The sequence below is a fragment of the Tiliqua scincoides genome, chromosome 7 (assembly GCF_035046505.1).
Source record: "Tiliqua scincoides isolate rTilSci1 chromosome 7, rTilSci1.hap2, whole genome shotgun sequence".
Classification (NCBI taxonomy): domain Eukaryota; kingdom Metazoa; phylum Chordata; class Lepidosauria; order Squamata; family Scincidae; genus Tiliqua; species Tiliqua scincoides.
In genome coordinates, this window is record NC_089827.1 from 40,770,442 (window position 1) to 40,793,489 (window position 23,048).

The 23,048-nt window shown below is 45.2% G+C and overlaps 1 protein-coding gene across 14 annotated transcripts in view; it reads left to right on the forward strand.

Annotated features, from left to right (window-relative positions):
• Positions 1-23,048, forward strand: part of MICAL3 (microtubule associated monooxygenase, calponin and LIM domain containing 3) — a 257,846-nt gene that overhangs the window by 9,444 nt on the left and 225,354 nt on the right. For 12 of the 14 annotated variants that reach the window (XM_066633717.1, XM_066633708.1, XM_066633721.1 and 9 more), the window contains exon 1: positions 2,588-2,714. The exons of 1 other annotated variant lie outside the window; for it this stretch is intronic. The gene's annotated coding sequence lies outside the window, so the exon portion shown is untranslated. Of the gene's footprint in view, positions 1-2,587; positions 2,715-23,048 lie in introns of those variants that run through there. One more of the 14 variants, XM_066633713.1, reaches the window with a different exon arrangement.

The window sequence follows — 23,048 nt, forward strand, 5'->3', positions numbered from 1 at the left end:
TGCACCCTCCCACACACCCTGCTGGATGCAGCACATGCCCTATTGACCCAGCTGCATCAGCAGTGGAATGTTAGATGGGATTGGGCCCTAAGAATTCTCTGATCCAGCTCTATAGAAAGGCAGGACCATTCAACCACCAAGACCTCATATATGAAATCCAACCCACAAAGTGCAATCAGAGTACACAAATTACACCTGATTTTAGAAATGGGCTATGTCAGAATGCCAGATGCAAGGGAGGGCACCAGGATGAGGTCTCTTGTTATCTGGTGTGCTCCCTGGGGCATTTGGTGGGCTGCTGTGAGATACGGGAAGCTGGACTAGATGGGCCTACGGCCTATCCAGTGGGGCTGTTCGTATGTTCTTATGTAGAGGAGTGCAAGTGTATTCTAGAAAGATAGCTGCAAACCAGCCCATAGGTTCTGTGGGCTCAAGCAAGCAAGCCAAGCAATGTGCTCAAGGTGAAAAGCTTCCAGAATTTCTAATCCATTTGACACAGGAAAAAGTTAATCCAAACTGAAAGTTTTGTTGGGCACAAGTTTACGATACTCTCCTTGTGGCACCCACTGATACCCCAAAGAAAGAGGTGTGTCAGTGAAACCCTCCCTAACCCCAGGGGTCCATAACAGAGGCCTTGTAAAATTCTGTCTGATTATGTCCAGTTCTCCTCTCCCTTGAAATCTGGGATTGGCAGCCTGTGTGAATTAGCCCTAGAACATTCTTGATGTTATACAAACAGAAAGGCTGGAACAGTTTGGAGGAAGAACTCGGAAACAAAAAGAGCCAGCAACAACCGATAGCCTTTGGCTTGGCTTCAGTTTCTCTTGCTGCCTGCCACCCATGAGATGGTTAACGAGAGACTGTTTTACAAAAGCTGGCAGTTCTCTCCTGTTGCTAGGAGACATTGCCCTGTGCTCCAGCAAGGATCAGCTAATTAAAGATTATTCTGGTGAGGAAATGTTTCTATCTTGGTGTTTCATTGGTTGATGGTACTGTCACTCCGTTGCTTCTGCTGGGGGATAACTGGGTGGAATTCTGGAATTAAGCAGCCACTTCTGCTCTGTCTTGCTTATGTTGAAGAATTTCTGTCCCTGTATCCCAATCTGAAACTTGGTGGTTTGGAAATAAGGCCACTGGCTTTAAGAGAAAACTAGTTCAAGATTGCAGCATTGAAGCAATCAAGGTTACATCTTGGACATTTCTTCATGGTCTCTGTAGTACTATTTTGCCAATAGATACGTTGGATGCTGTAAGTCAGATGCTCAACTAAGGCTGCAGTCCTATCCACACTTACCTGGAAGTAAGCCCCAGTGACTATATGGGGACTTACGTCTGAGTAGAAATGCATAGGATCAGGTTCTCATATGTTTAATGCTCGTGTTTGATTTTGTTTTTAAAGAAACAGCTCCAGGGTTAGCCCCCTTCTGGACTGGGCCCATAGCATGGGGGGGATGGGTGTTAATTCTCTACCCTCTCCCAATGGTCCTGATCTGAATTGGGTTCCTCAGCAGCTGCTATTTTACCCTGGAGAAACGAAGCTCCTATTGTAGCAAAAGCAGTGAAGACTCTTCAGTGCAGAGTAGCACAATACCTTTGCAGAAACCACCTTGGACCATCTTAAAAAGTCACAAATCCACTACACCAGAAGTTTTTGTGGACTGCAGTCAGCTACATGCCTCTGATGAAGTGGACTGCAATCCATGAAAACATATGGTCCAGTAGATGTGTTAGTCCTGAAAGTGCCACAAGACTCTTTGTTGCTTTTTGAGCAAAGTAAGATACAGATGAAACTGGGATTAGGTTTCTAATTAGTTGTCTCTGAGCTTGGTTGTTTACTCTGGGGATGGATGGGAAAAGTAGCTATAGGAAATCTGATACTGGCCTTCTTCCTCCATCTTTTAACTGTAAGGGAAACGAGCTCTGGGGACGAGAGTTTGTAGATGTATTTAGGCAAGGCAGTGTATGTTCTGCTTGGAATATTTATTGTTTGGAGTATAGAGGATCCCCTATTCTGGGTCAAGAGAAGCTGAATTTGATGACACATCTAAATTATATGAATGAAGCACATAGATGCAAATGTGTTTGCTTGCATAATTGCCAGTGCTCCTGCTAAGCACAGGGGAGAGCAAAGAGCTATAGCACACAGGCCTGAATCCCTTGTCCTGCTCAGTCCTTCCTGTACCGGCTTCCAAAATATCCTCAACCATTACCCAAACATTAAAAAACCCATTTTTGCAGTGTTAAGTTCTGGGAACCTTATTTAAAAACAAAAATACGAGCTGAATGGTAGGATGCACCTGATAACATTTTCTGTGCTAGCCTTAAAATAGTCTGGTTTGGGAGCAGGGAATATTAAATCACCTTAATGCTGCTTCTCTTTTGCAGCTTGAGTGAAATTAGAGAGGATGAGTGAGGAAGGTTAGCAAGTCATTAATAGCCCAAAGGTGTTGGCTCCATTTTGGGAGGTTTACCAGTGCCCATGGTCAATGTCTGCCACACTCACAGTCAAGTGACACTTAGCATTCCTGTGCACATGAAGTCGTTTTATCAGTAAACCCTGTAAGAGCTCCCCTTCCGAGATTGTTGTGTGGCAGCAGGCATGCTTGGGTACCATGAATAGCATCAGTGCAACCTGAAGACCAGAGGGATAGTCTCAGGGAAAGTTTTGCTAGCACAGCAGGCCATGAAATATCTCTGGACCACTCAGGTGATTTGTACGTATTTAGAATTTTGTGCCAGCACTTTGTGTCTCTTGACTTTTTAAAAAAATGGACATTTTGCAAACGTTTTGGGCTATAGGCTAGTCAATTCAATAGCTGGGCTACTTTGATTTTGCAGTGGGGACCGGCAGGCAAAGGAGTCATGATACTACTGATCTCCATGGGCTTAGCTGCTCTGATGTCACAGAGGGGCAAGGCAACCTAGGGCAAGGCAGTTGAATAGTATAGCAATGTGGAAGATAGAATTGTAATTCTTAAGACAAAGAATAGTGGGCTGTGGCTAGTCACAAGTTGTGATAACCGTGGTTACTGAGGGGGTCATGACCAGTTAGGTCATTGGAAGATATCTCTGGAATGGATGGAGGCATCTTGGAGTAGAGCAAGCTCATGAGTAGGTAATGCTTACTTGAACAAATATACATATGATGATTGAATTATATTTTGAATTACATGGGGCTGCCCTTGAAGACAATTAGGAAGCTACATTTAGTGTAGAACATAGCAGCGTGTGTGGTTACCAGGACTTATCAGATCGATTTTGTTAGACTGCTGCTCCAGTGGCTACACTGACTGTCAATTCATTTCTGGGCTTAATTTTGACCTTTAAAGCACTTTTGTGACTAAGGGCGCAGTCCAGAGGCACCCATGGGCAAGCGCAAATCCCTTGCAACTTGCAAACTGCCCTGCTTCATTGAGGTGTTCCAGCAGGGCTAAAAACTTTTTCATTTCTGTTGACGTTTCTGCACGTTGTGCATTGGTGGGTAGTGGTAGGGATTTCTGTATTGTATTGTGTTGGTGTTTACTATGTTATTTCTGCTTTTATTGCCACCTTTGGCTATCTTTTGTTTTATCATTTATTTCTGCTTTTATTTTTTGTGCTGCTACTTTTTATGCTCTGGTGCTTATATTTTATGTATTGTTGGTGCTTTAATGATATTTTGCCTCTGGTATTGATTTTATTTATTTTGTTTTTTGCAGGATTTTTATCCCACCTTTCTCCCACACTGAAAGGGATTCAAGGCAACTTCATGTTTTATCACTGCATTTTTTGGATGTTTTTATGCCAGTGGCTTTTATGCCAGTGGCTTTTATGTTATGGTTTTGTTCATGGTTTATGTTATGGTTTCGTTCATGTGATTTTATGTCAGCCACTTTGGGCGTCCATTTCAGTGGGGGAAAGACGGAGTAAAAATATATATTAAAATAAATAAAAAGTGAATAGAAATGTGCTTCTTGTTGCCCTGTTAGCTTCACAATACTGGTGACAGATGAATTGCTTATATACAGTACTCGATTTGAGAATCAGAACGGTTGCTGGGACTTCTTGGATGTGCGGGAGTTCAGCTGCCCTTCCTTGTTGTTGTTACTCAGAGGCAGGGCCATTCACCTGTTGCTGGTCACCAAGGTTCAGATGCTGAAAGCAGATACATACAATAAAGCTGGAACTTGAGCCTGGCAACAGGGTGGAACTGCTGTTAATCAGTCTTGGGCAAGAGGCCTTTTCATTGTGGAGGCTTCAGGCACCTTGGAAAGATATGTGACAATGCCAGAGGAGAGGCAGGCCTTGAAACCATCAGCCAGGTGAGTTGCAGCTATTTAGTGGAAATGATTTGCTGGGAATTGGTGCCTTAAAAACCCCATCCCAGGTTGTGAGCAGGTTGGGAGGCTCCATTCTGTGGACATAGGAGCTGTCTTGTCCTGAGTCAGATCATTGGTCTTTCCCTGAGTCAGATCATTGGTCTGTCTAGCTCTGGATTGTCTCCAGCTGACTAGCAGGAGGCTCTAGTCTCCAGAGCCACAGGCAGGGGTCTTTCCCAGCCCTCTTTACAGATTCCAGGGATTGCACTTGGAGTCTTCGCCGCACAAATCTTGCACTATCTTTCTGAACTAGTGATTTATTTTCCACAAATTGTGGTTATGGCATCTCATGAATATTACTGCTAATAATAATGAGGTTTGCTTTTTGACACAGCAGGCTTCCCTTATGTTTGCTGAGTATGGCACACATTCCAGTTGTCCCTGTTTGCTACGGAGAGTCCCAGTTTTCTAGGGACTGGCTCATTATAAATCACAGTCCTTATTTTACAACCAAAGTTTGCTGAATGGGGGTCAAAGGCATCTTTTCTGGAGGGCACATGCATGCTAATGCACGCACATAAACTCTAAGCCGCTTCAGACACATGGCAGCTGTTGTGATGAATGTTGAACTATTGATAGCATGCTCTAGGATGATTTTTTTTTAGGGTTCATTTCCTTCAACCCCCTCTTTCCTTTTGAATTAGTGCAAGGCAGGGGCGGTTTCAGCATAAATGAATGCAGCCTACAATGGGAAGTGGAGAAGAGCTGTCAGCTTCAGGCAAAGAGCCAAACTGTTCATGCAATGGTGTTGCATGTAACATTCTCCTCACATGATCAGGAGGGAGGCTTTCTGTGATCAGAAAGCAGAAGAGCCACAAGAGGATGCTTAACCCTTTCCTCACGAGCCCTTCCATTTGCCTTCCAGGAACAAGCCTTTTAAGCAGGCCCAATACATGCAGATGGTGGCACAGATAGTGCCAACTTTCATGGAATAACACAGCAACTTCACAAAGCAGTCATTGTCCTGCCCATCTCCTTGTGTCTTCTTTCCTTAGCTTGAGGGAGATATCTCATTCTCTCCCTTGATTGGGATGGGGCTTGCAAGGAGATCTTGAAAAGCTTTTCTTTCCCCCCTGCCACTGACCAAACTCTGCTGGGGATGGAGGATCCTGGCAGCTCAGGCGGCTTCAGCCTTTTGTTTCTGGACATTTTCCTCTTGGCACAGTTCAGAGGTTTTCAATGTTATGCTTCAAGGATCACATGATAAAATATTTGTACAGCTGTATGACGCTAGAGACACCCAGGAGAGAAAAGCTTTTCTCCTGTTATTTAGTTCTACAAATCAGCATTAAGTGTAAGCAGAGCTTGCCAGAACGCTGCTTCTCTGTGCAGTCTAAATTATCAACTGTTTGCCACTCATCTTGCCAACATAGGAAACCATCACAAATCTTGATGCTGTTATGACCAGGCTAGCTCCACCATGAATAGGGTAGAAGCACCATCTTCCCCCTTACAGACTTCCCAAGTAGTTCAAGGTGGGGGACACTGATTAATTTAGGGACTGTACATAATAAAAATGTGGGGTATTGCCTCCTGACTGAGCAATCCAACACAATTCAAATCTAAATAAATGTTTTAACTTTTTTCCCTTTACTTTTTATTTACAGTTTTTTTAATGTGTTTGACATAGTAAATATTGTATATTAGAGCTTTGCAGAAAACAAACGCACACACAAAAAACCGACAGAGCAAAGAAGGCATCAGTTAAAAATGTAGTAATGTTGTTTTTGCCTGCTAAAATCTCCCTGCATGTAGAAAACTAGCATACCGGGGAAATGTTCTAGCCCAGTACACTCTCTGATATACTATTTTTTTAAAATGCAAGGAGAATGCTTTTATTTACTTCAGGGAATATAATGGATGCGCTTCCCTCCTCACCTCCAATCCAAAGTGGTGTAAGTGAGAAAGACTGAATGATATTGCTGAACCTATAGCTTAACTTTAAAGCTCCAGATTGCCTTCGCATCCTGAGAGTTTTACAAAACCAAAACTCCTAAGATTTTGTTTTACCTCCCTGATTACTATGAGCCAGCAGAGCACGATGCAGTGAACTCCATCCCAAGGACCAAAGCAATAACGCACACATTCCTACACAAGGACTCCCTTCCCATATGTGCAGAAAGACATTTCCTCTTTCACCTGATTTATGGACTAGACCAGTGGTTCTCACTTCTCACACATTTAGCTCCAGGACCCACTTTTTAGAATGATAATCTGTCAGGACCCACCGGAAGTGATGTCGTGACTGGAAGTGACATCATCAAGCAGGAACATTTTTGACAATCCTAGGCTGCAATCCTGTTCACACTTACCCAGGAGTAAGTCCCATTGACTATCATTAAAAAAACAAAACAAAAAAACAGAGTAGCTTGTTAAAAGTTCAGGTCTGCAACATTTCTCCAAAGGCAGTCACATACCATGGTAGCATCATCTCGTATATTAAAAATAAAGTATTGAAATGAATGGGGACCCACCTGAAATTGGCTCACGACCCACCTAGTGGATCCTGACCCACAGTTTGAGTAACACTGGACTAGACACACACACAACCTCTTTTTTCTCTTCCATGTACAATGCAACCAGATACAAATGTCAGGTCCAACATAGGGCAGGAATGCTCCTGTAGCTTTCAGAATATTTTGGTGATGGTAAACTAGGACATCGCTGATTCAGAATTACTCAATTCATGTATGTGAGGAGCGTTGAATGTTCAGGAAAATGGGAGTACCAGGGAAACCTGGATGAAGTTCACTGGGTAACCTTGGGTCCTCTTAACCTAACCTACCCTAGAGGGGTGCTAGGAGGGTACAATGGGAAGGAAGCAAAGCTTGCATCCACCCTGAACTCTATAATAAAAAGTGGGTTTGAAATTCAGCTAATATTGCATAGCATTTCCATAGTGCTTTCTGATTGTGCAAAATACTTCATATGTATTACAGTATTTTGTTCTGATTCTTACAAGACTCCTCTATTATTAACTCTATATTGTAGATGGGGAAGACTGAGGCCGAAAAGGAGGGGCGTGCCTAGCATCAGCTAATGAGTTCATGGCAGAGGCAAGATTTGAACCCTGGAAGTCTTGATTTGCTGCTTGGTCTTTTAGTCACTACATTATGCCGGCTCAAATTATTCAACAACTGCAGCAATAATAATAATGTATTGATTTATATTCTGCTCTTCCGCCAGGGAACTCAGGGAACACCATCTCTGCCTCAGCCCAACCTATCTCACTGAGTTACTGTGAGGATAAAGTGAGGAGGGGGGATGTGTATGCACCCCTGAGCTCCCTCGAGCAGTGGTTGTCCAACTTTTTGGTTTGTGGTGCCCTTTACACTCCTAAACAGAGTCTTGGGAGCCCCAGAGCACTGGCACATGTCTGGAGTGGCGCAGCACTAATCAGATGGTGGCCACTTATGGTGTGCTCTTGGACACCTTGGAGGGGAGCTCCAGGTCTCCTAAGAGCACACTTTGAGAAACGCTGCCCTAGAGGAAGGGCAGGATAAAAATGTAGCAGATAATAAAATGTAGCTGGCAAGGGTTATTTCCACCTGAGATAGATTTGCCCATTATTGCAATGCTGTGATGCCTGTAACAGTTGAACCAGAGACTGAGGGCCCAATCCTATCCAACTTTCCATGTTGAAGTTGAAGAGGCCCCTGTGACTGCCCCTCCATCCCAGAAAGCAGCACACACCGCACTGGCTCAATTGTATCACCACTGGAAAATTGAATTGGGTCCTGAATCTGAGACTGTATACACATCTGAATGAGATGTGTGCTCCCTCACAGAGTTGTGGGCCCTCCTCCTTTCAGTACATTGAGCTGTTCTGAGCCCAATGGAGCCTCAGTAAAAAATTTCCACCACATGGGAAAGGAGCTGCTGAGGAGGCTCAGAGAGAAAGAGAGAGATGCTTTTCTGGGCCTGGGAAAGCGAAGTGTGTCTGCATGCACAGCATCGCCCTTTATCTGTGCTGGCACGGATCCAGCCACTTCAGTGCCACCGCCGCTCCTTCCACCTTTTGCTGAAGAAATTGTGCTGATGAGGCAGTTGATGAGAATGCTGCCAGCTATTAGCCGCTGTCACTTTTATGCCCCCCTTCATGACCGATGGCACAGTTGAGGCCTCCTGATCCCATTAACCACCTCCGCAAGGACCTCAGGCCTGCTTGGAGAAGCCGCTGGTGCTGGCATAGCAGATGTCCACAGGCAGTAGGTGGATCAGAGCCACAGGGATGATGATGATGATCATCATCATCATCATCGCTATCATGATTATGTGTTTTCAAATCTGTGCTTGTCACACTCACATTCTTTTTAGGAGTATACTTTAAAAAAATCTTAGCTGTTTGCCTAATAAGTCATGTGTAACTGTGACAATTGGGAGTTTGAAAACCAGTGTATTATACCCAGTCCTCTGTCTCTCAATTATAGCTCTTGCCACACAATACCGTATCTCCCTTTAACTCAAGAGGATTGCCTACTTTCTTTTACACAAATCTTTTTAATCAGAACCCATTATAATATGCAGTTTTAAAATGTTCCCACCTGTGTATCAACTAACATTTGGAAATATGTTATTTCTGTGTTACTGTTCCCTCTACAGGAATGGTGGTCTCCATACTTACCTTTTATTTCATTATTCAAAATATTTATATTCTGCCTTTCTGTCTCATCACTGGGATGACCAAAGTGGCTAACAATGTGATATAAAAAATAAGGCAATTTTTTTAAAAAAATTTATCCATCAAATAGATTTACAAGAAGCTAGAGGAATAAAATCAGAAACCTTACCCAACATTCTGACCCAGGAGGGGATCCACTGACTCTGTCGGGCAGCAGTTCCCAAACTCTCCTGGAGTTTAGGAGCCACAGTAAGTTTTTACAGGGGAGTGGGGAATGCAGCCGCACAATGATCCCCAGGCTTGTGTTGCTGCCAGGGTCAACAGGGGCTTCATTTACTCACCAGCAGCCTCCCAGGGGTGTGGGAAACCCCACGGAAGCCTCTGTAGGCCTTGGAAGCATTGGAAAATCTAAAAATGCCACCCACTTCTGGTTTTCAACCACAAAACAGGAAGTGGGTCACAATCTTTATTTTTAGATTTTCTGAGACTTGGGGAGTCCTGCGGGGGCTTCTGTGGGACTCCCCACACTCCCAGGAGGCTGCCACTGCTGGTGGTGAGGAAAAGGAAGCCCCTGTCGCCCCTGCCAGTGGCATGATCCTGGGGATCGCATCACTGCATTCCCCCCTCCCCGTCCCTTGAAGGGGCAAAAGCAGAGCTCCTCAGGCTGGGACATCGCGACACCCCAGTTTGAGAACTTCTGCTGTAGGGGAAGGGGATTCCAGAGCCAGAGTTTATTCAAATGGATACATGTTGTGCAGTGGAGAAAAACTGTGGAAACACATTTTTGTGCAACTGGGCATAAGACACTTAGGGCGCAATCCTAAGCCCTTATGTCAGTGCTTTCCAGCACTGACATAAGGGCAATGCAGCTCTGAGGGAAGGGAACAAACATTCCCTTACTTTGAGGAGGCCTCTGTGAGTGACACCCGACTGCAGGATGCAGCACACGTCCCATTGGCACTGCTATGCCAGTGCTGGAAAGAACTGACATAAGGGTTTAGGATTGCACCCTTAAGGAATGAGGTTGTAGCTTTAAAAATAGTTGAGATAAAAATAAATCTAAAATAAAGTTGAACACTTTTGCTTTTTAATGTTCTAAACTTTTGCTGTTGTTAACATAGAACTTTTTCTTACTCATTAATTATTTGCAAGGCACTTCTATTTTCTTTCCTGTCTATATTTGTCCTTTTAAAAAAGCATTTGCCAGTTAAATTACACATCATGGGACAACTAAATCCAGAACAGTAGGTTATTTAAGAACTTACAGCCTAATCCTATCCACACTTTCCTGGGAGTAAGCCCCATTGAATCTAATGGGACTTACTTCTGAGTAGACAAGAATAGGATTGGGCTCTAAGAATGGTCTCTGCTGGATCATTCCAAAGGTCCTGCTAGACCTGGGGTCGGCAACCTGCCATTCTGGAGCCGCAAGCGGCTCTTTCAGCCTTCTCCTGTGGCTCCCTGCTGGGCCAAGCCATGGGGGGAGGGGCACACCCCTCCTGTGAAGCAGCCGCTGCTCACCAGCCAGAGCGCACGGGCGCAGCTCCCTCACCTCCTGCGGCTGTGCCCCATAGGAGAGGGCGTGAACGGCTCCTCCTGCCCAAAGAGCCCGCACCGCCTCCGCCACTGCACGTTCCCTCCCGCCCTAGCCACAGCCCCAGCCCCAGCCGCCTGCCCGTGTAGGGGGGGTGCGTAAACGAACCTGACCCCACGGAGCCAAGGCAAAAGCAAGCAAGCAATTGAGTGCAGCTGCTCTGTCCTCCTCCCAAGCTCAGGGCACAATCCTGTGCGTGTCTCCTCAGAAGTAAGTCCCATTGTGCTTGCTCCCAGGAAAGTGTGCACAGGATTACAGCCTTCAAGCTCCCCACTCAGCATCCCCCCCCCCCCCCCGTCACTCACTCACACTCTCACTGCCCCATTTCCTTCATTTGGAAACTTGAAAGGGGTTTGGAGACCCCTGCACCAGATGGTATTCTGTATATGTTTGTATACTGTATGTGTAACATACTGTATATGTAGCACCAAAGCATATTTCATGGTTGGGAAGTAATCACTGTTAGTATGCCTTTTATTTTATGCAGTTTTGAACTCTTAGCTTGTTTGTTCAGCAGCACCTTTGTGAACAGTGTTAAGTAGTACTAAATGGTCTTGTTCAGAGGTATATTGTGTGGAAAGGCATTTACAGAAGTACAGAAGTAAATGACAGTAAAGAATGACAGTATCCTTCACAAGCAGTTCACCTGTGCACAATCTAAAACAGTTGTTCTCCAACTGTGGGTCTGGGCCTGATTTTTAGTGGGACCTAGAAGAGGGAAGTGTATTATATAACTGGGGCTGACTTCTGAGTAGACAGGGAGAGGAGCCACTCGCAGGCTGCGCTCCTGTCCATGCATCCCTGGGATGAAGCCCCGTTGACTCTACTGGGGCTGACTTACCTTTCCCCCTGTTTTTGCACTGGTATGTATGGAGATCTGCCCCCCCCCCAACTTCCATGTGTTGGTTCTGTGTGCAAGGGGTTTTGCAATGGTCTTGCTGTGATATCTATATAGAGATCTTCCCTCCCCCCCACCTTCTTCCTGTTTTTGCACTGGTCTGTATAGAGATCTGCTCCCCCCCCCCTTGTATTGGAATCTAGGAAGATCTGGTGAGTAGGTAGATGTGGTGTCAGCAGTGGCCCCTTTGAGGGTAAGGCCTGGGCATCCAGCAGAGTGTGCTGCACAGCTGCAGCCACTTGAAGGCAATAGGGCCTTCAGGGATATAACGGGCACCTGAGGCAGGAAGGGTTTGTGGGTTATAGAAGGAGTGCAGGTTGACTTTGGAATCTGACCTGGCTTATTGACTTTGGACTTTGACTTGGCTACTCTGACTTTGGAATCTGACCTTGGACTGTGACTTGGCTTATTGACTTTGGACTCTGCCCTGGATACTCTGACTGACTTTGTGACTAAGAGACTGCTAGAGACACTGGAGTTTGAAGTGTGGCTGCTGTGCCCAAGACCTGCTGACGATCCAGGGTCTGCTGTAGTGGTGGGAGGCTGCTGGCAGGAGAGAGGACCTCTGCAGGTTGAACAGGAGAACAACCCTGGAGGTGGGGTCCAGCAGGACTGCAGGGCAGAACCAGGGTCATTTTTTGGGGGAAAGGGGAGCTAATTTGCTTAAAGTGGGCATAATTTTCCAGGCAAAGAATGGCCTTGGAATCAGGCAAAACACCATAGAGGACCAGGTGTCTGAAAACACAGGACAAGAATGTATGACAAAACTAACTAAAAGCTACAAGAGGGGGCTACTTCATAAAAATGGGACCTATAAGAGCATAAAGGTAAAAAAAAACTATATATGCAGTGTTATCTTCATTTTAGGTGTCAAAAGGGTTTTGTGGCTCCCGAGGTTTTTTTTCCTCTGGAAAATGGGTCCAAATGGCTCTTTGAGTGTTTAAGGTTGCCGAACCCTGTGCTAGACCAACATACAGCTGCCAACACTGGTTATCTCTGAGAAGGTCACATGCAGGTCATGATGGAGATGGTGGTCCTCTGTTGCTTGCCTCAGCATATGATGGTAAGAGTTACACTGCTTTTGAAAGTAGGGTGCATTTATTTCATCGGCTGCCATCTGGTAAGTCATCACTTTTATCCCTGTGCTTCTGTATAGAACTGTGAATAGAGAGTTGAACTAGGACTAGGAGACACCAGTGTTCAAATGCTCCTTGAGTATGAAACTCACTGGGGGCTTTGAGATAGATCCCCACCTTTCAACCAAAACTGCCTCATAAGGTTATTTTGAGGATACATGTGCAGTAGGAATTTGAAAGCAAGAGACAGATAGCAACCCTCATGTAAACTGCACCTAAGTTGCTTCAGAATTCGGATAAATGTTTGCGATGTCTCACAGGCTCTTGAGATATTGGAAACTGGAAAATACGTGGAGGATGGAGCAAAAGAGGAAATGTGGAGGAGAGCGGTGGCTAGAGACCATTGCACCTCTCCTCTTCTGATTTGTCTCCCTCTTTATTTTCCAGTCCAAGAACAGGGAAGAAGAGGCGAAGCAGTACAGCAGGGCTTTTCAGACTAGGGTATCGCGACACTGCAGCCTGTGGGCCCTGGCCTCTGCCCCCTTAAGGGGCGGGAGCAGCTAGGAGGCAAGGAGGAGGCAGCAGGGCGATCCCCAGGATTGTGCCGCTCAGGGGAGCTGCAGGGGCTTGGGTTCACTTACCTGAGCCTCTTGCAACCTCCTGGGGTTGCAGGGAGCCCTTCACGACCTTCTGCAGGGCTCCCCGCAGCTTTGAAAGCAAAAGCAGAGCGATTGCGCCCCGCCTCCGCTAAAGCGGAAGTGGAGTGTGATCGCTGCACTTTCACTTCTGAAGCTGCGGGGAGCTATGCAGACATCTGCGCAGAGCTCCCCGCACTGCAGGAAGGCTGCAGGAGGCTTGGGTAAGTGGACCCAAGCCCCTGCAGCTGACTTGAGCAGTGCAATCCTGGGGATTGCCCCGCTGCCACCCCCCCTGTCCCCACAAGAACTTAGATCGGCTCAAATTCTCCCTGAGAGTTTGAAAACCGCTTCAGTAGAGGCAAGTGAGCAGAGGTGGGTGCTCCCTGCCAGTCTGCTGCGTCAGTCATCTGTATTGTGTATCTGCATACATTGTGAAACATGTATGTTCTGTCAGACAACCTCTCTGATGGTCTGTCTGTCCCTCTTGCCACTTCCATTGGTTTGCTCATTTGACCTCTGTATCGAAAAAGAACCTTTACTTCCTGGCAAAACAGTATCCACCACAGTTGGTCTCATGGATGCGCTGGCTCTGCTAGAAATCTTAAAATCATTGTGTCTACAAAGGGTATTTCACATTTGCAAGGCAGCCACTGAGATCACTGGCATGTGTGTTCCTGTAGTCTAAATTTTTGTTTAAATATGTGAAGAAATATTCTAACCAGCACATGACTGTAGATAAAGCTGTTGTTAAAGTGCAGGCGCAGGGGCAGATAAAGAAGCTGGTATTTCTAATGCAGGTCGTGCCTCATTATCCACTAAGGTTCAGTTCCAGAACCCCCAGTGGATAAAAAAATCAGTGAATACCAAATCAGTGGAAAAATAGTTTTAAACATCCAGGTTTCTCGCTCCTCCATTGTCGAATCTGAATGCATTGGTATAGATGCTATACTGCATTCAGCCACTAGATGGGGAGAATCATGGAATCTAATGAAATAAAACTATTCCATTAGATTCCATTATTTACCCTATCCAGTGGATTAATGTGGTATAGTGACTGTACCGATGCATTCAGGGGCAACAATGGAGGAGGAAGAAACCTGGAAGTGGTTCTTTAAAACTATCTTTAACCCCGAGAAGCTTGCAACCAGTGTGGTTTAACGGTGCAAAGGTAGGAAATTGGATTCTGGTGCTTTCCCCCCCCCCCCTTGTTACAAGGCATTTAAAGATGGATCCTGGTATCAGTGGTGTGTCAGATCAGTGGATACCAAGGTCCCACTTGTATCTGCAAAATAATAAAAGCATTAAAACCACATCTGAGGTGGCCAACTTACCTTCAAACAATTTGTCTTGCAGCTTACTCTCAAGGAAGCTGCATAGGATTGTGGTACTGATATTATGTATGCTATTAGTGTGTATTAAAGATTTTTTCTGATTTGATAAAACTCCCCTCTCCACTTCACCCAGAAATCCTCAGATGTCTGTTCTCAAATGCCTGTAGTATTTTCACACACATAACGGTGAATTCACCTGGGGTTCAGCCTGCCTTTCTGGATCATACGAAAGTGAATTGCACTGGAAATTCCCAAACTTCAAATATAGGGCAGTAAGAAAAAAAACACACACACACCACAAGTTGTTTACTAGAGAGGCATTTTTTTTAAAAAAGACAGTGTGTTGACTGAAAAGCCTCTAGTGGCTTTTCTAGAACCTCCACAAAAGCTTCAGTGCACAATTTCTGTCCTACCTTTGCACCTACGTGACTCTACCACAGGGGACCACATCTTGGTTGTCATGACAACAGTGACGAGCAGAAGCCTGCTGCATCATTACGCCATCTTCACAAGACTCTAAGAGATGCTGTGGGAGAAGCTTAAAGAAGGAGATACACATCCAAAATATCCTTTTCATCTGGAGTTTGAGTCCGTTGCACCCATAAATAGGAGAAAGGGAAGAAAATTATAGGGTTTCCCATGAAGAACATGCATAGGGATGGAGCCTGAGAACAATAGCAGGCAACGAGGGAATGTATGATATTGGAGATTCTCCAAAACAGAGGCAGTTAAAAACTGAGAGTGTTCTACTTATCAGCAAGGATTTTAGCCAACAAGACAAAAAAAAATCATCATTGTTCTGTGAGTATCAACCCCCATTTTTATTCTGAAGCTGAAATAGGTTTCATTGTTCCAGCAGAAGTCTGGGTATCTTTAGGAGAAAAATAATTGAAAAAAATTAATTTTGTTAGCCAATATGTCTGCAAATACATTGCAGGGGGGTGGTCAGGGCATACAATCAGTGTTGCAAGCTAACCAAAACCAGAATGCCTGCTCTGGAATTGGTGATCTGAGAATTTTCCTCTATGTTTATTTTATTGTTATTAACACAGCATCATGAGCATTCACTGTGCTTTACAGGGTTTCTTAAACGTATAAGTCTGCAGTCTTGTACTGTACATACTTCCCTGAAAGTAAGCCTCATTGATCTCATTAGGACTTAGTTCTGAGTAGACATATAAGATTGTACTGCACAACAGACTACAGCCTTATACTTTAAGGCTGAAAATATGGTGGGTAGCCTGATACTATGTGTTTATACTCAGAACTAAGCTCTGTTGAATTCACTGGACCTTATTCCCAGGTAAGTGTGTACAGAATTGCAACCTTAGTGAGCTTCATGGCTGAATGAGTCTGAACTTGTTCTTCTCCAGTCCTACTCCAACTTTTGACTTGCATATATGTCCAACTGCAGGTATGATTCTTGAACACATGACCTAGCCTTTTAACTGATGTGGGAAGCAGCCCTCCAGGATAAGAGATGCTGTTGTGGAACAAGGCATGCCAACTATTAGGGTTTCCAAATTTTCATCTTGTTACTAGAGCTATGCCTTTAACAACATTTATGTACAAGTATTAACAGGTGAAAACACTGATCTCATAGGTCAGTGGTTTTCAAACTCTCAAGGACAGGTTAAGCCTCTCTAAGTTCTTGCGGTGAGGCAGCGGTGCGATCCCTAGGATTGTGCCACTCGGGGGCTGCAGGGGCTTCGGTCCACTTACCCTAGCCTCCTGTAGCCTCCCATAGCCTCCCAGGGGTGTGGGGAGCCCTGCGCAACCTTCTGCAGGGCTCCCCACAGCTTCAGAAGTGAAAGTGGAGCGATCGCACTCTACTTCCGCTTTAGCGGAGACGGGGCGCAATCGCTCCGCTTTAGCTTTCAAAGCTGCAGGGAGTCCTGCAGAAGGTTGTGCAGGGCTCCCCTCACCCCTGGGAGGCTGCAGGAGGCTCAGATAAATGGACTCAAGCCCCTGCAGCCCCCCTGAACCTCCTCCCTGCCTCCAGGCTGCCCCCGCCCCTTAAGAGAAACAGGCCAGGGCCCACAGTCTGGGGCATCAGTTTGAAAAGCCCTGTCATAGGTGAACACAGAAAATTGCTTTCTGAAGAGTTTGTGCTGTCTAGCTCAGTATTGCCTACACCAGGGATGACCAACCTTTCAACTTACAGGCTCCTAGACCTTTAACAGCTGTGTAGCAGAGGGACTTTCATCAGGTACAGCTTGTTATCTCACAGATGGCAATCTGCACCTGCTGAAATTCCCTCTGCTACACAGCTGTTAAAGGTCTGGGAGCCCTTAACCCATTTCTGCCCAGCCCACAGGTGTACACATTTGATCCCTGTTGCATATTTGCAACGTTGGGCAGAAATGGCTTAAGTTGAAAAGTTGGCCATCCCTGGCCTACATCAAACAATAGCAGCTCTCCAGGGTTTCAGAAAGTCATCCTTCCCACCCCTACTTGAAAAGGCCAGGGACTGATCCTGGGAAGTTCTGTATGTAAAGCATTTTGAAGAACTTCATCTGAAGAACCAAGGCACAAGAGCAGACCAGTGGACCATTTTTTTCTGGTCACTTGGCAACCCTGCTAAGTATGATATTGTTTATGTAACACATCAAAATATGCAGGACTTTATAGAACAGAGCAAGGACTGTTCTAAGGAATGTGCAGTCTTTTATTTTAAAAGCACAGTGCACAACTCAAAGAGAGAAGAAAAGATGCACATGAGACAGTGCTGTGTTCAGTACTTAAGCTTCATTTCAGGTCAGAATCTGTGGGGTTCTGCAAGCCTGCATGGCATTCTGAAATGCAGATGCTCATAGTATTTGACAGACCTGGATAACCGAGGACTTTGAACTGAGAAACCTCTGAAATTCTCACTTGCTCTGTTTTTATAAGCTAAATTATTTTCTGTTCTGTGTCTGAATTTGTTCTATTTATTTGGTAGCAACTGGGGGCACCTGAAGTTGTAATTAAGGCCATTAGGTTGTGCTCGGCTGTTGACAAATGGTTTGGCTAAAAAGATGTTGTGGAGTTGCTGGATGGACTAAAATGGCTTGTTATAACCTACAACGGCCAACGAAACCCTCACAGCCTTTGGAAGGGAGCTGACTTTGCATCAGCACGGAAGGGAGGGGACATGGAGTGGAGTTCCATCCTCAGACAAAAGGGAAATGTATGCACAGAGCTCCTCCTGTCAGTGTTAATAGGAGTCACGAGACGAAATTCCCTAAGCACCGAAAGCTGAAGCCTCCCCCTCAGTGTGCAAGCAGCATAAAGACTTGTCTGTGTGTGTCTTGGCACAGGCCCTGGCCTGGTGTGGAAGAATAATAGAAATCTGTAATGGACATGAGTTATTTGGCCATCTTGCCCATCCCCACGGAAACCACTACAGAATTATTCTTTGCTGGCAACTTGTGCCCACTCAGTATTTAAACAAATGCACTCAAAACTGAACTTTCCCCCTCTTTTTTCTGTGCAATGCAGGCTTTTGCAAGCAAGTTCTGATGAAATCCAGCCTCCTCTTCCCATCTCATTTTTGAGCCATATTTGTTTTATTTATCACCCTTCCTCTGAGGGTGCACGTGTTTCTACTCCCATTTATCTCTGCAACAATGCTGTGCACGTGTTTCTACTCCCATTTATCTCTGCAACAATGCTGTGAGGTCAGCTTGGCCCAGAGATAACAACTGTCACCTGGGGAGCTTTGTGCTGTCTGGTGATTTGTGCCCAGTAACAGGACAAAACAAGTGCTCCTGCTCTGAGTCAGTATGTATCGCACTTGCACCTTAAGAGCTGGTGAGGTATAGTGGCTGAAAGACTGACTCAGGAAATTCCTGGGTTGCAACTTGCCTCTGCCATGAACCTGCTTAGGAGTCTTAGGCGAGCCTCTACAATAGGGGATAATGATATTGCTCCCTGACCTTTGTTACGAGGATTAAAACATAATACACGTGAAGTGTGTTGGATGCTCAAAAGTGCTGCACACATCTAAGCATTATTATACACTAGGCAGGGCCTGTCAACTCCACCTGCTGGCTATGCTGCTGCAGTCCGCCTCCTATATAGCAGGAGATCCACAAGAGGACTGCAGTAGTGTCCTACATCCCCTTCCAGTACTGGTGCCACAATCCTCTTTCTGCTCAGAAGATCATAGTGGTGGGACTGGAAGAGGAAGTAAGCTGCAGAGGCAACCATTTTCTTCTGCTCTCTGTCCAGGCTGTTTGAAAGCCAGGAGGAGGATTGCAATGGCAGTGGGGACTGCAGGATGAAGGGGTGGTGTGGAGGAGCAGGGAGGGAACGCACTCAAAAGAAAGGGAGAGGCAGAATATATGATTAGCCTAGTTAGTCAAGTGCCACAAGAAAAGTCTGTGGGTACTAAGAATATTAATGCAGAGCTGTAATGAATTCTCATTCCTGAAAGCCTACGTAGATTGGAAAAAGGAACCACACATCCAAACTCAAGTGGAAAGCAAGTGGAAAGAGGTGCTTTTCAATCTCTTCATAAATGACCTGGAGACAGGGTTGAGCAGTGAGGTGGCAGAGTTTGCAGACGACACCAAACTTTTCCGAGTGGTGAAAAGCAGAAGTGATTGTGAGGGGCTCCAGAAGGATCTCTCCAGACTGGCAGAATGGGCAACAAAATGGCAGATGCGTTTCAATGTCAGTAAGTGTAAAGTCATGCACATTGGGGCAAAAAATCAAAACTTCACATATAGGCTGATGGGTTCTGAGCTGTCTGTGACAGATCAGGAGAGAGATTTTGGGGTGGTGGTGGACAAGTCGATGAAATTGTCAACCCAATGTGCGGCGGCAGTAAAGAAGGCCAATTCTATGCTTGGGATCATTAGAAAAGGTATGGAGAACAAAGCAGCTAATATTATAATGCCTTTGTAGAAATGGATGGTAAGGCCACACCTGGAGTATTGTGTCCAGTTCTGATCGCCACATCTCAAAAAGGACATAGTGGAAATGGAAAAGGTGCAAAAGAGAGCGACTAAGATGATTACTGGGCTGGGGCACCTTCCTTATGAGGAAAGGCTATGGTGTTTGGGCCTCCTCAGCCTAGAAAAGAGATGCCTGAGGGGGGACATGATTGAGACATACAAAATTATGCAGGGAATGGACAGAGTGGATAGGGAGATGCTCTTTACACTCTCACATAACACCAGGACGAGGGGACATCCACTAAAATTGAGTGTTGGGAGAGTTAGAACAGACAAAAGAAAATATTTCTTTACTCAGCATGTGGTTGGTCTGTGGAACTCCTTGCCGCAGGATGTGGTGATGGCATCTGGCCTGGATGCCTTTAAAAGGGGATTGGACAAGTTACATAAGAACATAAGAACAGCCCCACTGGATCCAGGCCATAGGCCCATCTAGTCCAGCTTCCTGTTGACGAGATGCGGCGACCAGAACTGGACACAATACTCCAGGTGTGGCATTACCATCGATTTGTACAACGGCATTATAATATTAGCCATTTTGTTCTCAATACCTTTTCTAATGATCCCAAGCATAGAATTGGCCTTCTTTACTGCTGCCGCACATTGAGTCGACACTTTCATCGACCTGTCCACCACCACCCCAAGATCTCTCTCCTGATCTGTCACAGACAGCTCAGAACCCATCAGCCTATATGTGAAGTTTTGATTTTTTGCCCCAATGTGCATAACCTTACACTTACTTACATTGAAGTGCATCTGCCATTTTGCTGCCCATTCTGCCAGTCTGGAGAGTTTCTGGAGGAAAAATCCATTATGGGTTACAAGCCATGATGTGTATGTGCAACCTCCTGATTTTAGAAATGGGCTGTGTCAGAATGCCAGATGCAAGGGAGGGCACCAGGAAGCAGGTCTCTAGTTATCTGGGGTGCTCCCTGGGGCATTTGGTGGGCCGCTGTGAGATACAGGAAGCTGGACTAGATGGGCCTACGGCCTGATCCAGTGGGGCTGTTCTTATGTTCTTATGCTCCACCTACCTCTACAAGGACAAGCCCCACTTTCTAATTCCTGTTCTTAGTAAAACACTGCCCCTATTTTGTCTTTGGGGAGTTGTAGGCAAATTAATGTAATTTTAAAGGTATATTGATGTGCATGGTTATGCCAGGGCCTAGGAGAGGGGGGTAAAGGGGGTAATTTGTACCCGGGCCCAGGGTCAAAAGGGGGCCCAGGAGCCAAAGGAGGGGGCCCAGAAATTTCCTGAGATCTTATGTTTTCCAGTCTGCTCGGACGTGTTGCCCTCACGGGATGCTGGGGACACTACCACGACTTGGTCAACTCTCAGAGGCCCTGGGCTATGCACTAGAGTTTCAGATGTTAGCTTCCTCTCCCAGGTCTCCAACTGCAAAATCTGAGTAGGGGATAGGTACATCTGAATTCTAGTACACAGGTATGTAAATACCCATCTACTGCTTCCCTCCCATATGTAAGTAGTACATATTGCTGCAGAATGTCTTTAGAGCTGTGTGTATATAATAAATATAATCAAAAACTGTTTTATTCCTTTTGTGTTGTATTCAAGCTCAGTGAATTAACGCTTCCTCTCTCATATCCCTTGAACTTGGAGAAACCTTGCTGCAGGCCTGTATTTAGAGCCCTGCAAAAAGCTGGATAATACTGTACACCTCTTTTGTTACCACCACTTGTGCGGAATCTGAATTGGTAATCACAGCTCAACACTCAATACACAGTTTACCAAGCACCCGACTTCAGAAGCCGGCAGTAGAATCTATTATAAAGTACGTTAATAAAGCACACATCAGCCTTTAGCCATGTGTAGGGAGAGAGGCACAAGACCTCACAATGATCTTTTAGGTAGGAACAAGGGTGTTCAAAGCATATTCACATGTCTATTTTCTTGTCTGAAATCCAGAAGAAGGCTCTTGGGACTTGCCCTTAATTTTCTCCCTGTAACAGGGGTGGTGTTGAGGTTTGGCTGGCTTGGGTACTGGCCAGGGGCTCACCTGGCTGAGCTGATCCCTGAACTCTCAGTACTAGCGGGCCATAGTATCACTCTCTGCACCATGGGGAAGGGGTCCATGGCATGCAGTGCAAGGCTTTATCCCTGGAACCAGTGCTGCTATATAGTAACCTTATGCATCTCCTCAGATTAAACACTGTGTATTGATTCTTTTCTAACACATTTTTGTCTGGCCCACATGTGTACACATTTGGTCTCTGTTGCTTATATGCAACGTTGGGCAGAAATGGCTTAAGAAGGGGTGAAGCCTACATAAACCAGATGAATGTTTTTTCTCTAGAGAGCAGTGGTTATCAAGCATTTTGGTCTCAGGGAAACTTTTACACTCCTAAATGGAGTCTCAGGGAGTCCCACCGGTGCATGCACAGTCTCTTGGAGCCCCAGAGCACAGGCGCTTATGTGGAGTAGCGCAGTGGATGGTGGCCACTTATGATTTGCTTGTGGGGTCCATGAAGGGGTCAAAGGGAACCCCAGGGCTCTTAGTAGCACATTTTGAGAAACACTACCCTACAGAGAGGCCACTTGTAGGCACCAATTAAAAGGGCAGTGGAAGTAGCCCATGCATCCTTAAAGTGGTTGTATAAGCTAATGTTAGTAGCTAAAACAGCAGGGGTTGCCTTCCTATCTGTTTAGGTATATTTTATTTATTTATTGCCTTTTTTTCTTATGTATCATCTTTTAAAATGAGACTAAGAATCTGAAGAAAAACCAAGGAGTTATGGAAAGTATAAGAGGAGTATTTTCTTTGATTTGGGCTGCAATCCTAACCGCACTTTCCTGAGAGTAAGCCCCACTGAACAAAATAGGACTTACTTCTGAGTAGACCTGGTGAGGGTTGTGCCCTTGGACAGCTATTTCCAAAAGGGTAAATGGTGTTGTTTAAGCACATGCTTTTTTTGGTTCTGTTGCAATATTACTATTTTATTTACCACAACAATCACGTATTGGTTTATGTAGCAAAAGAAATGAAAAGATGCTTTCTACTACTTTTTTTGTTTCATCTTTAACACCTTAATATTGTGGTCTTTCATTGATTCTGTTGATCTTAATAGCTGCTTCAGGTCCTTCTGAAGAGAAGTTTTTAAAATTTTAAAAAAGTGATTGTTAATTGGCTGACTGTCATATTCAGCAGTACTGAAATGGACTTTTGGAACTGTTCTGTAGAATACGGGCTCTGTGATGGAGACTCTATACCTTGAGCTGGTTCTATTTCACAAGTCTGCTGAGGACACATCTAACCCTATGATGACAAAGGATTGTGTGTCATTCACTTGAGGTCTCTGCCTGTTTCCCAGGCATTGGTTCTGCCTACATCCCTAAGTATAGCATTGTGTGCTTTTTCTCTTGCCATCTCTTTAGGGGTGACTTTGTGATTCTGGTTATGACTCATCAAACTGTTTATTTATATTGCTTGCCAGCCATTCTCTTGTGTTCCTTCAAAATAATAACCATGCAGCTATCCAGACAAGTGGGGGTAGGGGACAGCACACAAATACATTAAATGAGAAACGATATGTTTCTGGCTGGGATACAAAGAGTGTTCTATTATAGGTGATC